This window comes from Macaca mulatta, chromosome 2 (genome assembly GCF_049350105.2).
Source record: "Macaca mulatta isolate MMU2019108-1 chromosome 2, T2T-MMU8v2.0, whole genome shotgun sequence".
In the NCBI taxonomy this organism is placed as follows: Eukaryota; Metazoa; Chordata; class Mammalia; order Primates; family Cercopithecidae; genus Macaca; species Macaca mulatta.
In genome coordinates this window covers 153,035,484-153,048,178 of record NC_133407.1, presented here as the reverse complement: position 1 = coordinate 153,048,178, position 12,695 = coordinate 153,035,484, and the positions used below count along the sequence as shown (strand labels likewise).

Here is a 12,695-nt window from a genome sequence, read left to right as displayed (position 1 = left end):
CGTCTCTCGGCTTTTCTTTAAAAACCTCTGACAGTCTGAGTCCCCTCTCCCTGCAATCCATCCTCCAAGATGCCAGAAATCCAGTTATATCACAGAGCTAGGATCCAGCCACTCCTCTGCTCGCTTCCTGTTAGAGGCTAAGCTGCATCTCCCTCTCTACCCCAGAAATTTTTATGTTGAAGTCCTAATCCCCAGTATATCAGAGCATGCCCATATCTGGAAATAGGGCCTCTAAAGAGATAGTCAATTTAAAATGAGGCCGTTAAGGTGGGCCCTCATCCAACCTGACTGGTGGTCTTATAAAAAGAGGAGATTAGGACACACAGAGACCCCAGGGCTATGCATATACAGAGGAGAGACTGTGAAGACACAGTGAGAAGGTGGCCACCTGCAAGCTGAGGAGAGAGGCCCTGGGAGAACCCAAACTTGCCAACACCTTGATCTTAGACTTCTGGCCTCCAGAATTGTTAGAAAATAAATGTCTGTTGCTTAAGCCCCCTAGTCTGTGTATTTTGTCATGGAAGCTTTAGCAAACTATTACTGTCCTCATTTCAGACTCTGCTCTCCTGTGGCCCACAGAACAGGTGCAAACTTAGGACTGCACAGCCCAGCGCCGCATCCTCCTTCCCCGAAATGCCCTAGCAATGCTGAAAGGACTGCACCAAGTTGTTCATGTCTCTGTATCTTTGCGATGCCACTCCCTCTGCCTGGGGCGGCCTCCGCTCCTTCTTGTCAACAGGCAGAGGCTCTGATCTGCAGGTCTGACTTGTACATCCACTACCTGCACTCAGCGTAGGACCTGACACTGGGCAGATGCCCCTTAAGGCTTAGGGGGAGGAAACAGAAACGTCAGAGGGGATGCATTGGTGGACACAGGCAGGTCGGCTTTGTGGGTGTACCACCTGTGACTTACACAGCTTCCAAGTATCTCTCATTTAGGTCAATGTTTTCTTCTTCTTCTTTTTTTTTTCTTCTTGATGCCCAGTAAAGTTCAACTTCATTGTACATTTTTTGTTTTTTGAGTCAGGGTCTCATTCTGTCACCCAGGCTGGAGTGCAGTGGTATAATCATAGCTTACTGGAGCCTCAACTCCTGGGCTCAAGTGATCCTTCTGCCTAAAGTTTTCATCTTACTTAACCTTGGTTTCTCATTTTTCTACAATGACCATGAACTTTTCATAGTAATAACAAAAAGAAAAAAAAGGAGTAATATAGATTGGACACATGATGAAAAAAATCACTTTTCAAACACCCAACACATACTCAAAGTACAAATGACATGGTTTTCTTCTAGTTTTCATATTATATTCCTGTCTGCAATCCATAATCATCTCTCTCCAAGTTCAGGAGATCCTCCGAGGCAGGTCTGGTGCTGCTATGACTCCCCTGAGTAATATGAGCACAGACTTCCCGAGTTCAGATAGGATCAAATTGTCCTGGGAAGAGACTTGGAGCGGAAGAAGCTGGTGACCTGGAAACACAAAGAAAGAAAGCCCCAACCAAAGCCTGCTCTCTCACCAAATGGCCAGGAAAAGGGCAGCTTAGCAAGAGAGAAAACTTTCAGACAACCCCGTTCTACTCCAGCTAAACGCCACACAAACCATACCAGCAAATGGTGAGTGGGAGCCTAGACGCCCCCACTCATGAGGCTGTAACGAGGATCTCAATAGCCCGGCGGGAGCAGTGTCCAAGAAGGCCAAGTAGAGAGCCAAAGCCGTCACCCTCACTGGCTGGCAATCAGCTCACCCTTCCCCACCCTCATGGAGTCCACCCACATGGAGACTCTGGATTTTCACTCCCGCCCAGCAATAATGAGGCGTCTCTCCCTCTCTGCACTCTCCAGTGTGTCCAAGGAGGTCTCGGGAGGGTCAGGACTTTCAGCAGCACCCACCAGCGATGAGGACACCTCCATCAAACTGTCAGTGAGACTGCTGGGGAGCCGGAACTCTCACTCCCAGCTTGGCAGTAATGAGAACCCCCACAACTTGGTGTCAGTGGAGGCTGAGTGGGAAACCTGGACTTCTATTTTGATATGTCAGCCATGAGGAGTGCCACACATGCCCCTGTGGGAACAGTGTCAGAGAAAGTCAACAACAGAGAAGGCTTCAATAAGGCCCCGAGTCTCATCAAAATACAAAAATGTCCAGGTTTTAATAAAAATTCACTTGACATATCAAGAATCAGGAAGACCTCAAATGGAATGAATAAAAGACAATTAATCGATGCCCATACCAAGGTCATGGAGATGTTAGAATTATCTGAAAAGGATCTCAAAACAGCCATAATAAAAAGAACAAAAGAAAGCTATGACAGGAGGAACTTTGGAACATCAGGAAAAAAGAAAGATATAACAAACAAAAACATGAGTAAACCAAACAGGCTTTCCCTTTCCCTCAAATAAGCCTCCCTAAATCATGTTTGATGGATGGAGCAAATATTACAACACTGGCTGCTGTAGTTCCACATGTATGTAGAAGAAAAATTTAAGACAGCTATTAACAGGTATAGGTAAAGGGACAGAAAGGGAGCTAAGGTTTCTATACTTTACTTCAACTGGCAAAATAATGACGTCAGTAGCCTGATAAGTTATGTATACACAATTTAGTACTTGGAGAAACCACCAAAAGTCTATACAAAAAGATACACTCAAATACACTATGGATGAATCAAAACAAAATTACTTTTATTTTTACAGACAGGGCCTTACTCTGCCACCCAGGCTGGAGTGCAGTGGTGTGATCATGATTCACTGCATCCTTGGTATCCTGGGCTCAAGTGATCCTCCCACCTCAGCCTCCTGAGTAGTTGGGAATACAGGTACGTACCATGGAATCTGGCTATTTTTTTTTTTTTACAAAATGTTATGTAAAGCCTAAGTCTTTCTACGTTGCCCAGGCAGGTCTCTAATTCCTGGGCTCAAGGGATTCTTCTGCCTTGGCCTCCCAAAGTGCTGGGATTACAGGCGTGAGCCACCATGTTTGTTCCAAAATGGAATTTTAAAAATGCTAGTGTAACCCACAGGAAGGCAGAAGAAAGTAAACAAAGACATTTAAAACGGAATCTGGGTGCCTATAGTCCTAGCTACTCAGGGGGCTGAGGTGGGAAGATCATTTGAGCCCAGGAGCTCAAGGGTACAGTGAGCTATGATTGCACCACTGTGCTCCAGCCTGGGTGACAGAGTAAAACCCCATCTCGTTAGCCAAATAACTAAAAAAGAATTAAAAAGAAATTAAAAACAGAGAATAAACAGACCATTAAAAAATGACAGACCTAGCTTTATAATATCAATATTTATATTAAATATAAATGGGCCAGCTACACCAATTAACAGACAGAGATTGGCAGAGTGGATTAAAAAACATGACCAACCCTAGGCCGGGTGTGGTGGCTCACGCCTGTAATCCCAGCACTTTGGGAGGCAGAGGTGGGTGGATCACGAGGTCAGGAGATCAAGACCATCGTGGCTAACATGGTGAAACCCCGTCTCTACTAAATATACAAAAAATTAGCTGGGCATGGTGGCGGGTGCCTGTAGTCCCAGCTATTTGGGAGGCTAAGGCAGGAGAATGGTGTGAACCCAGGAGGCGGAGCTCACAATGAGCCGAGATTGTACCACTGCACTTCAGCCTGGGCAACAGAGCAAGACTCTGTCTCAAAATAAAAAAATAAAAAATAAAAAAAAAAAGACCAACTCTATGATGTCTACAAGAAGCTCACTTTAAATATGATGATATAGATAGGTTGAAAGTAAAAGGATGGAAAAAGATACATCATACAAACATTACTTGAATTAAAGTAGGAGTGTTTATATTAATAAATGATTAATAAATTAAGGTACACTTCAGAGTAGAGGAAATCACAGACAAGAGAGGGACATTATATAATGATAAAAAGATAATCCATCAAGAAGTTATAGCAATCCTAAATGTGTGCACACCAAACAAGGGTTGCAAAATATGTAAAGCAAAAACTGATAGAACTGAAAGGAAAAATAGACAAATCCACAATTATAGTTGAAGACTTTGCACTGCTCTTTCAACAACTGATAGACCAACTGTACAGAAAATTATCAAGGATATAGAAAACTCAACAACACGACCAACTGACAGGATCTAATTGGCATTTATAGACCACTCCACCACCAATAGCAGAGTACGTATTATTTTTAAGTGCCCACAAGACACATATCAAGATAGACCATATCCTGGGCCATGAAAAATGTCACTGAGTTTAAAAGAATTGAAATCAGACACAGTATTTTTCTGAACACAATAGAATCGAACTAGAAATCAATAACAGAAAAATAATAGGAAAATCTCCAAACCTGTGGAAAGCAAAAAGATATACTTCGAAATAATCAAAGAGGAAGTCTTCAAGGAAATAAAAATCCATTGAACTGAATGAAAATATACAACATACCAAAACGTATGGGAAACAGCTAACACGGTGCTGAGAAGGAAATGCACAGCACTAAGTGCAAATGTCAGAAAAGAGGAAAAGTCTCAAATCAATCATCTAAGCTCTCATATCAAGAACCTAAAAAAGAAAAGCAAGACAAATCCAAAGCAAACAGAAAAAAGGAAATTATAAAGAGCAGAAAATGATGAAACTAGAAACAGAGAAAATAAATAAAACAAAAGTCTGATTCTTCATACAAAATAAATGAAATTTCTAACCCTCTAGCAAGGCTGATAGAAGAAAAAAAGAAAAGTCACAAATTACCAACATCAGGAAGGAAACAGAGGATATTTCTACGGACCCTACCCACATCAAAACAATAATAAGGGAATAATATGAATAACTCTATATACATAAATTAGACAACTTAGATGAAATGAAACAACTTCTCGAAATACAAAAACTACCACAACTCACCCAATATGAAATAGATCATTTCAATAGTGCTCCAATATTAAGGAAGTTAAATTTGTCATTTTAAAATACTGTCAAAAAAGAAATCTCCAAACATGCAAGGAAGAATTAACATCAATTCTATACAATCTCTTCTAGAAAATAGGAGTGTATTGGCCAAGGTACAACCACTGAAACAGAACCAGTAAGAGATACATACGAAAGGATTTCTTGCAAGGAATGGGCCTACACTACTGCAGGTTCTGGCTGGGCACTCTGAAACTGGGCTGTCAGTACGGGCAGTCTGAAACTCTTGGGCATAACATGAAGCTGCAGTCCACAGGCAAAATTTCAAGGAAATTTCACAGGAATTCAGCGAAACTGCAGTTCTGCTTGTAAAATCTTTCGATTGAATTAGGCCCACCCAGATAACCAAAAATAACCTATTTTAAGACAATGATTATGAATGTTAATCACATCTACAAAATACCATCACAGCTACACCTAGATTAGTGTTTAATTGGATAACTGGGGATGAAAGCCCAGCCAAGCTGTCAGATAAAACTGACCATCACAGTCCACCCCTTGTCAAGTTGGCACCCAGATCATCTCCTTAAACCATACATAATTATCCAAATAAACAAGATATCTAAGTCACACTTCCATCTAACATGATACAAACACCCTGAGTACAACTGAAAACACATTAACCATTTTCCCAGAGGAGTGTGCAAAGTCCTTGGGTGATGTTCACCCTTCCCTTTGGTAGCCTGTAATGTAAATACTGTGATGTAAAGTTAACTATTATTAATACATCTTATGTCATATGATAAGGGCCTAAGGAAGGTAAGAAAACAAACATATTTGCTTAACAAATATATACCAACATGTTAATAACAAAATAAAGAAGAAATATTTATAACTATTACAGTACTCATTTCTGCAACTGCACATGGTTGTAGCTGGCATTTATAACCACCTTCTTCCACTACCCATTCCATGTTTCATCTGCCTTCAGCAAGCACCTCAGTTGGTCATGCTTTTTCACCTAGTAGAGTGACCCAAACTTTAATTTTTGAAGGGTGTAGGCCATTAATAGTTCTGCCTGAATTGGGTTGACAGGATATGGTAGTACTAAGAGAAGCCCTAATAGATCTATTATATTTCAGGCATGTTCTTCTTTCTTTACCAATGGCAATATTTGGCATATCTCTATTGCCGTGGCATGCCGTGTACTACCTGTGTCTTTTTTGCCAGGGGTCCCCAACCCCTGGGCTGCAGACAGTACTGGTCCATGGCCTCTTAGGAATCAGGCTGCACAGCAGGAGGTGAGGGGTGGGCGAGTGAGCATTACCACCTGAGCTCCACCTCCTGTCAAATCAGCAGCAGCATTAGATTCTCATAGGAATGGGAACCTTATTGTGAACTGCATATGCACGGGATCTAGGTCACGTGCTCCTTATGAGAATCTAAAGCCTGATGATCTGAGGTGGGACAGTTTTATCCCTAAACCATCCCCCAACCCAACCATTTGTGGAAAAATTGTCTGCCATGAAACAGGTCCCTGATGCCCAAAGTGTTGGGGATGGCTGTTCTTTGCTACTGAAAACAGTCATTCATGTTTTAAAATCTAATCAGATTAGAGAACCAATTCCAGAAAACCTTGAACCAATTTGGAAAACTCTTCCTTAAGATCATGATCCTCTAGAGTCACTTCTAGTACCAAAGTCTGTATCAGCCAGGGTTCAAACAAAAAGAGACCATAGGAAATATATATTAAGGGATTTATTGCAAAGAATTGGCCTACATGATTGTGGGGACTGGAGGGCTGTCAGGAAGGGGAGGCTGGACTTGGGCATGAACTGAAGCTGCTGTCCACAGGCTGAAGTTCTTCTTCAGAGAAGCCTCGGTTCTGCTATTAAGGACTTTCAACTGATAGAAGCAGGCCCACACTGATTATCTAGGGTAACCTCCTTTACTTGAAGTTAACTGTTCAACTTTGTCCTAATGATGCCGGGAAGAAAACCCAGAATGTACATTGTCTACCACTCAACTGTGTCTAACATAGGCCCCTAAAAAGCGTAGGACCTGATCATGAATTGCCTTTTCTGGAAGCATTTCTGCAGTTTGAGCCAATTCATTCTGGGAACGTCATTCTGGGGAGCCGGCTGGCGCTAGAGATACTGGAGAGGGAAACTGGCTTGGCCAGCCCTTTATAAACAGCCCTTGTCCAAATGGCCCCTATCCCAGGAGCTCGATACTGAGACTCGGCATCAACTGTGCAGCCAGTGCCTGTTTAATCATTCCTGCAGCCAGCAGGGAAGGTGCTATGATACCCAGTTTATAGAAGAAGCTCAGAGAAGGGTATTTATTCAAGGTCACACATTAAGTGACTAACTGAGCCATTGAACTCCAAATCCACCCTCCTTCCATTATACTGGAACCCATGACCTCTGATCCAAAGACCTCAAAGAGCCCAGTGCCTTTCTACCATTGGGAAAAGTGGTGTTAGGGAACCTCAGAAGATAGGGGGTGAGGACTGCTGTCAGTCCATGTGTGTTGGTGAGTTTATTCAATGAGAGTCCCACATTCATGTGGCTGCAGAAATTGGCTCAGACATGGGCATGTGACTCAAACTAGGCCAATCAAAGTTAGTCCTGGGACTTTTGCTGAAACCATTTAGAAAAGATGCCCTCTTTTTCTTGAGGCTCTGTGAAGTGGATAGAATATTAACTTGAAACTCCTGATGGCATCCTGCCATTCCATGGGGAAAAATCTACTTGCGACTGCAGTCAAGCCAGGGAAAAGCAGAGCCAAGACATGGAGAGAGATTAATTTCTGAGAATCTCTTTGGAGGGTCTGGATTCAGCCATGCCTCTGTAGGCCTTGGTTTACACACCACCTTTGACACACAGCTCATCACCTTTTTAGTTGCCCTTCTGTTCTTGGGCTGAAACCTACCTCCCTGGAACTTACACTGACTAGTTCTAGCTCTACTAATCCAAGGGGCAGCAGAAGCCTCTGAAGGCAAATAAATGTGGTTTCAAATCCCAATTCTGGCATTTCCTCTTCAAATGTTAATTTAAAATTGGAAGGATAATACCTACATCAGAGGGATGTTGTGGGGATGAAGGACTATCACAAGTACTTTGTTTTGTTTTGGTTATTTTGTCATATGGCCACCCTTATAGTCGTTGTTATCTGATTGTGAGTGCCCAGGTAGCAGGGACCTTGTTTTATTCCACTCAGTTTCCCCAGTACCTGACAATAGTTGGCACAGAGTAGGTGCTCAATAAATGCTGGTTGAAATAAGCTCCACCAGAGAGAGCTACTTGGGGACAGCTGTGTTATCATTCCAAATCTTCTGTTCTTGTCCCTGCCCTCATCCTCACCATGTCTTTACATAATGCAGATGGTTTTCCTTCTTTAAAAAATTGTGCCAACTCAATTAGTTTGTGAATATTTATCAGTTAGAAACAAAAGAATGAAAATAAGCTACCACAGTACCAAAAACCCAGATGTTTGGGGTTACTTTTCTAACACAGTACTCAACTATTTTACTTATTTCATGTTTTTCTTAAGAAACAAAACAAAAGCAATCTGCCCTGCAATTTGGACACTAGATCCTTTTCTCACAGCGCCTCTTGCCGTCTGCTGGGAGTGGTGTGGGCACGCTTGGCAATCATGACCAGCTGCTGACATGGGACAAGCGGGGAATGGGAAGCAGCTGCTTGGCCCACGCTGTCTCCTAAGCACCAAATTGGTGACGAGGTGTCACAGACAAAAGACAGGCAGTTATGGTTTGGGCAGAGGTTCCACAAGCAGCAGTGAACTCCTTTTGCCAAGTTCACCGGCAAAGCAGAGTCCGACTGGCTGGCCACAGTGTGTCGGGTAGCCTCTGTCCTTAGAAGCAGTGTGCACCCAGAAAGATAAGCCCACCAGGCCGAGTGACCATCTCCCTCTGTCTGATGGAGGGAGAGAGATAGAAGGAAACATCAGCTGACAGGCACTGATGCAAAGGAGAGACCTCATCTTCATCTCTTGTCCCACAGTGGCCTTGTAGCTCCATGTCATGATGCCACCCCACACAGCAGCCAGAGTCAGTCACCTTCTGAAAACACAAACTAAATCAGGCATCAGCAAACTTTCCTGCAAAAGGCCAGAAAGAGAGAAAGTATTTTAGGCTTTGTGGGCCAGTTGGTTTCTGTCACAACTACTCAGCTCTGCCTTGTAGTGTGAAAGCAGCCACAGACAACATGTAAATGAATGGGTGAGGCTGTGTTCCAATAAAACTTTATTTACACAAACAGGAGGTGGGCCAATGTGACCTGTGGGCTATAGTTTGCCAGCCCCTGGATTCTATCATTGGACCCTCTGTTAAGGCTCCTCATCCTCTCAGAGTAAAACCCAGCTCCTAACTGGGAGCTTCAAGGAGCTGCCTAGCTTGGCCCCTGCTGACCTCTCTTCCTAGACTCCACTCCCCGGTCATAAGCCAAGTTCATTCCTACCTTAAGGCCTTTGCACTCATGGTTTCCTCTGCCTGTAACACCCCGCTACCCCCACTCCAGACTTTCATATGACTCACACAATCTCAGTATTAGGTCTCCACAAATGCCATTTCCTCAGAAAGGCTGTCCCTTCAGCCCTCTGAAGCAACTGTCACCTCCCTTCCAGTCCCTTTTACCACAGCACCCTGTTTCATGTTCTGCATAGCACTCATCACACTTTGAAATGATCTCTTCTGTTTAGTTGTTTACTTTTTTATTGTCGTTCTCACCCCTAAGCTCTGGCAGGGTAGGGAGCCTCATCCCCAGTGCCTGCTGCCCATACAGTTTGAGTACAGGAAATATTTGGAGAATGAATAAATACGTGAATGGATGGAGACCTCAGTAGCCTCCTAACTGGTCTCCCTCATCCCCTCCCTCCCTCGATTTTATCACCCATGCTGCGGACAGAGATATCTTCTAAAAATGGTTATCAGATCATGGCCTGTCTGCATTAAATTCTCTAATAACTTCCCATTGCTCTTAGAATAAAACTTAAACTTTGCACCATCACCCCAGAGACTCTGCAAAGAGAGCCTCCTGGCTGCTTCTCCCAGCCCATCTCTCCCATTCTGAAGAGGACGCTGCCTATAGGGTCCATCGATGTGACCCCAAAGGGCGCCACTTGGCACTAAAGGTGTTTTTGCATTGATATCAGAAAATGGGTTATGTTCCAGGAATCCTCTCTGAATAAAAGAATGAGGCCATGAACACCTGACTCATGAGAGGCTGGGAAGTCATCCAGTTTCCTCATCTCACCCCACCCAGGTCAGGCTCTCTCCTGTGACATGCTTGGGTAGAAACAGAGAACGTGCATAATCTTTCAGACTGACGCCAAAGCCCAACAGAGCTCACGCCTTTGGGAGGGTGGGGGTCATGGAATGGAGAGCTTTAAGTGCTTTTTCTGGCCTGACTGAAAACTACATGCAAATCAAAGTGAAAAAGAGAGGGGTGGGGCTGTTAACAGAACAAGTATTCAGACTTGTGGACTCCTTACGCAACCATGTAGTTTATATTGCTTTCTCCAAAGTTGAAATTCCACTTGATGAAATTCTACAGCAGAGATGAGATCATGTGGACAGACCACGAGGGTCTGTATAGCTCATTGCTTGGGCTATAATAAGGTGAAAGATTAGGAAGTTGCCACCTCATGGCTTCTCAAATAGGCCTGGAGAGTAACATCAAAGTGGCCAAAAGCAGGACCAATTTTCTAAGTGACATTGCACAAAGTATGTAATCCAAGTTAGAAGAATATCTGTATTTTTTTTTTCATGAGAGTTAACAAAAGTATTTCATTTTAGGTGGTGGTAAACATGGCCCATGAGTCTTTCTGTTTTTTCTGAATTGGCCTTCCTGAAAAGATGATTGTTGGTGTTCTGCAGTGCAGTATTATCAGCAAGACACAACATACACCCCACTTCTGGTCATTTTTAAATCAAGGCCAATGCACCTGGCATCATCCCTTTCCAGCTTATAAGTGACCACTTGGACCTACTGTCCTCTGATCCTAGTTGATCTTGACTTGTTTTTACTTTATCTCATTTCCTCTATTGTGAATACTTGCTTCCCACCCTGAATTCCTTGCCCTTTCTGACTATCTCTGGATTTTGCCCTTTCCTGACACCTGGATCCTGGCTCTTCTTCTAGGAGTTTAGCCCAACTTGCTTATACCACCTTCCCTTCATTCCACCATTTCCTGGGGCCCCAACTGATGCCCAGACAGATATACCTCGGCCCCGAGCCCCTGAGTGCAGAAGAGGACACCATGTTAGGTTTTAATGACATTGTGAAGAACAGGACAGACATGGGCTGCCCATCGCTGCTCTTTCTCTCTCCTTCCTTCCTTCCTTCCTTCCTTCCTTCCTTCCTTCCTTCCTTCCTTCCTTCCTTCCTTCCTTCCTTTCTTTCTTTCTTTCTTTCTTTCTTTCTTTCTCTCTCTCTCTCTCTCTTTCTTTCTTTCTTTCTTCTTTCTTTCATGAGACAGAGTCTCATCTGTCACTCAGGCAGGAGTGCAGTAGCACGATCTTAGCTCACTGCAAACTTTGCCTCCTGGGTTCAAGACATTCTTGTGCCTCAGCCTCCTGTGTAGCTGGGATTACAGGCACGCACCACTACACTCAGCTAATTTTTTGTGTTTTTAGTAGAAACGGGGTTTTACCATGTTGCCCAGGCTGGTCTTGAACTCCTGAGCTCAAGCAGTCCTCCCGCCTCAGCCTCTCAAAGTGCTAGGATTAAAGGTGTGAGCCACCGCACCCAGCCCATCAGTGCACTTTCAACCTCGTCTACAACATCCCATCCACCACTTCTCCTCCTCTACCAGAACATCTCCAAGCACAGGAAACTTACAATTTCCTGGGACTGTCCTTTTCACTTTCTGACAACTTTATCAGAAAGCTCCAGCTGTCAACGAGCTCTCAAGCCCTGGAGTAATCTGTTTCCTGCAGAGTGCTGATGGTATGGTGTGAACTCCAAGGCAGCTGTCAACATACATTCATTCACCTATCACTGGCTGATACTCCTGCTGGAGCATGCGACATAAGTTAATCACTTCCACTTCTCAACAGCACGGCTCCTTGTCCTTTTTCTGCCTCTGGCCATTCATGCTCAGCAGACAACTGATAGCCACAGCACTGACTGGAACATGGGCAGGATTCCGGCAGGCCAGATATAGCCCATTATCACTGCAGCTAGAGTGTGCAAGCTCATTGAGAAATCAGGGAACACTTTATCAATGAGGAGGCAGTCCCAGAAACTGTGGTGTTGGGTTTCACATGAAGGGATGGAGGTGAAGAGAAAGGCTCCCGAGATAGCAGGGCCTGCTTATCTGAAATGCTTCCCCCAGTGAGGTCAAAGTGCCACAGCCATCTCAGGTGGAAATGAACCATAGACCTTCAGAGCTGGAAGATCTTGGAGGCTTTACAGAAGGAGAAAATGAGGCCCAATGAGATTACCTGGATTGACCAAGGTCATATAGGGAAACCATCTAAGAAACTGAGGTCTCCTACAAGAAAAGGAAGGGCTCTTTTGCCCTTTGCAAGCTGAATCAAGATTTGAGAGGGAAGAGAAGGGTTTTTGAAGGTCTTCATGCTTTGCATGTTTGCTTTGAAAACATACAAAAGGGTCAGTAAGGAGTCAGGAATGAACTGTTTCCTCAGAATCCCAGTTCACAACTCTTATTACTAGATGACGTCTTGAACATATCCCTGAGATCCACTGGAAGTAAATATAAATCCACTTACTCATTGGTTTAATCTATAAATATTTATTGAGCAGATTCTCATTCATTCCTTTAGCAGAGCCT

The 12,695-nt window shown here is 43.7% G+C and overlaps 1 long non-coding RNA gene across 1 annotated transcript; it reads right to left on the bottom strand.

Moving 5' to 3' along the window:
* Positions 1-6,620: 6,620 nt before the first annotated feature.
* LOC144339539 (uncharacterized) lies at positions 6,621-12,170 on the bottom strand. Its single transcript, XR_013414569.1, has 2 exons — positions 11,741-12,170; positions 6,621-8,999 (listed from the first exon to the last, which is right to left on the bottom strand). It is a non-coding gene; the product is annotated as an uncharacterized LOC144339539 (long non-coding RNA).
* Positions 12,171-12,695: the final 525 nt, after the last annotated feature.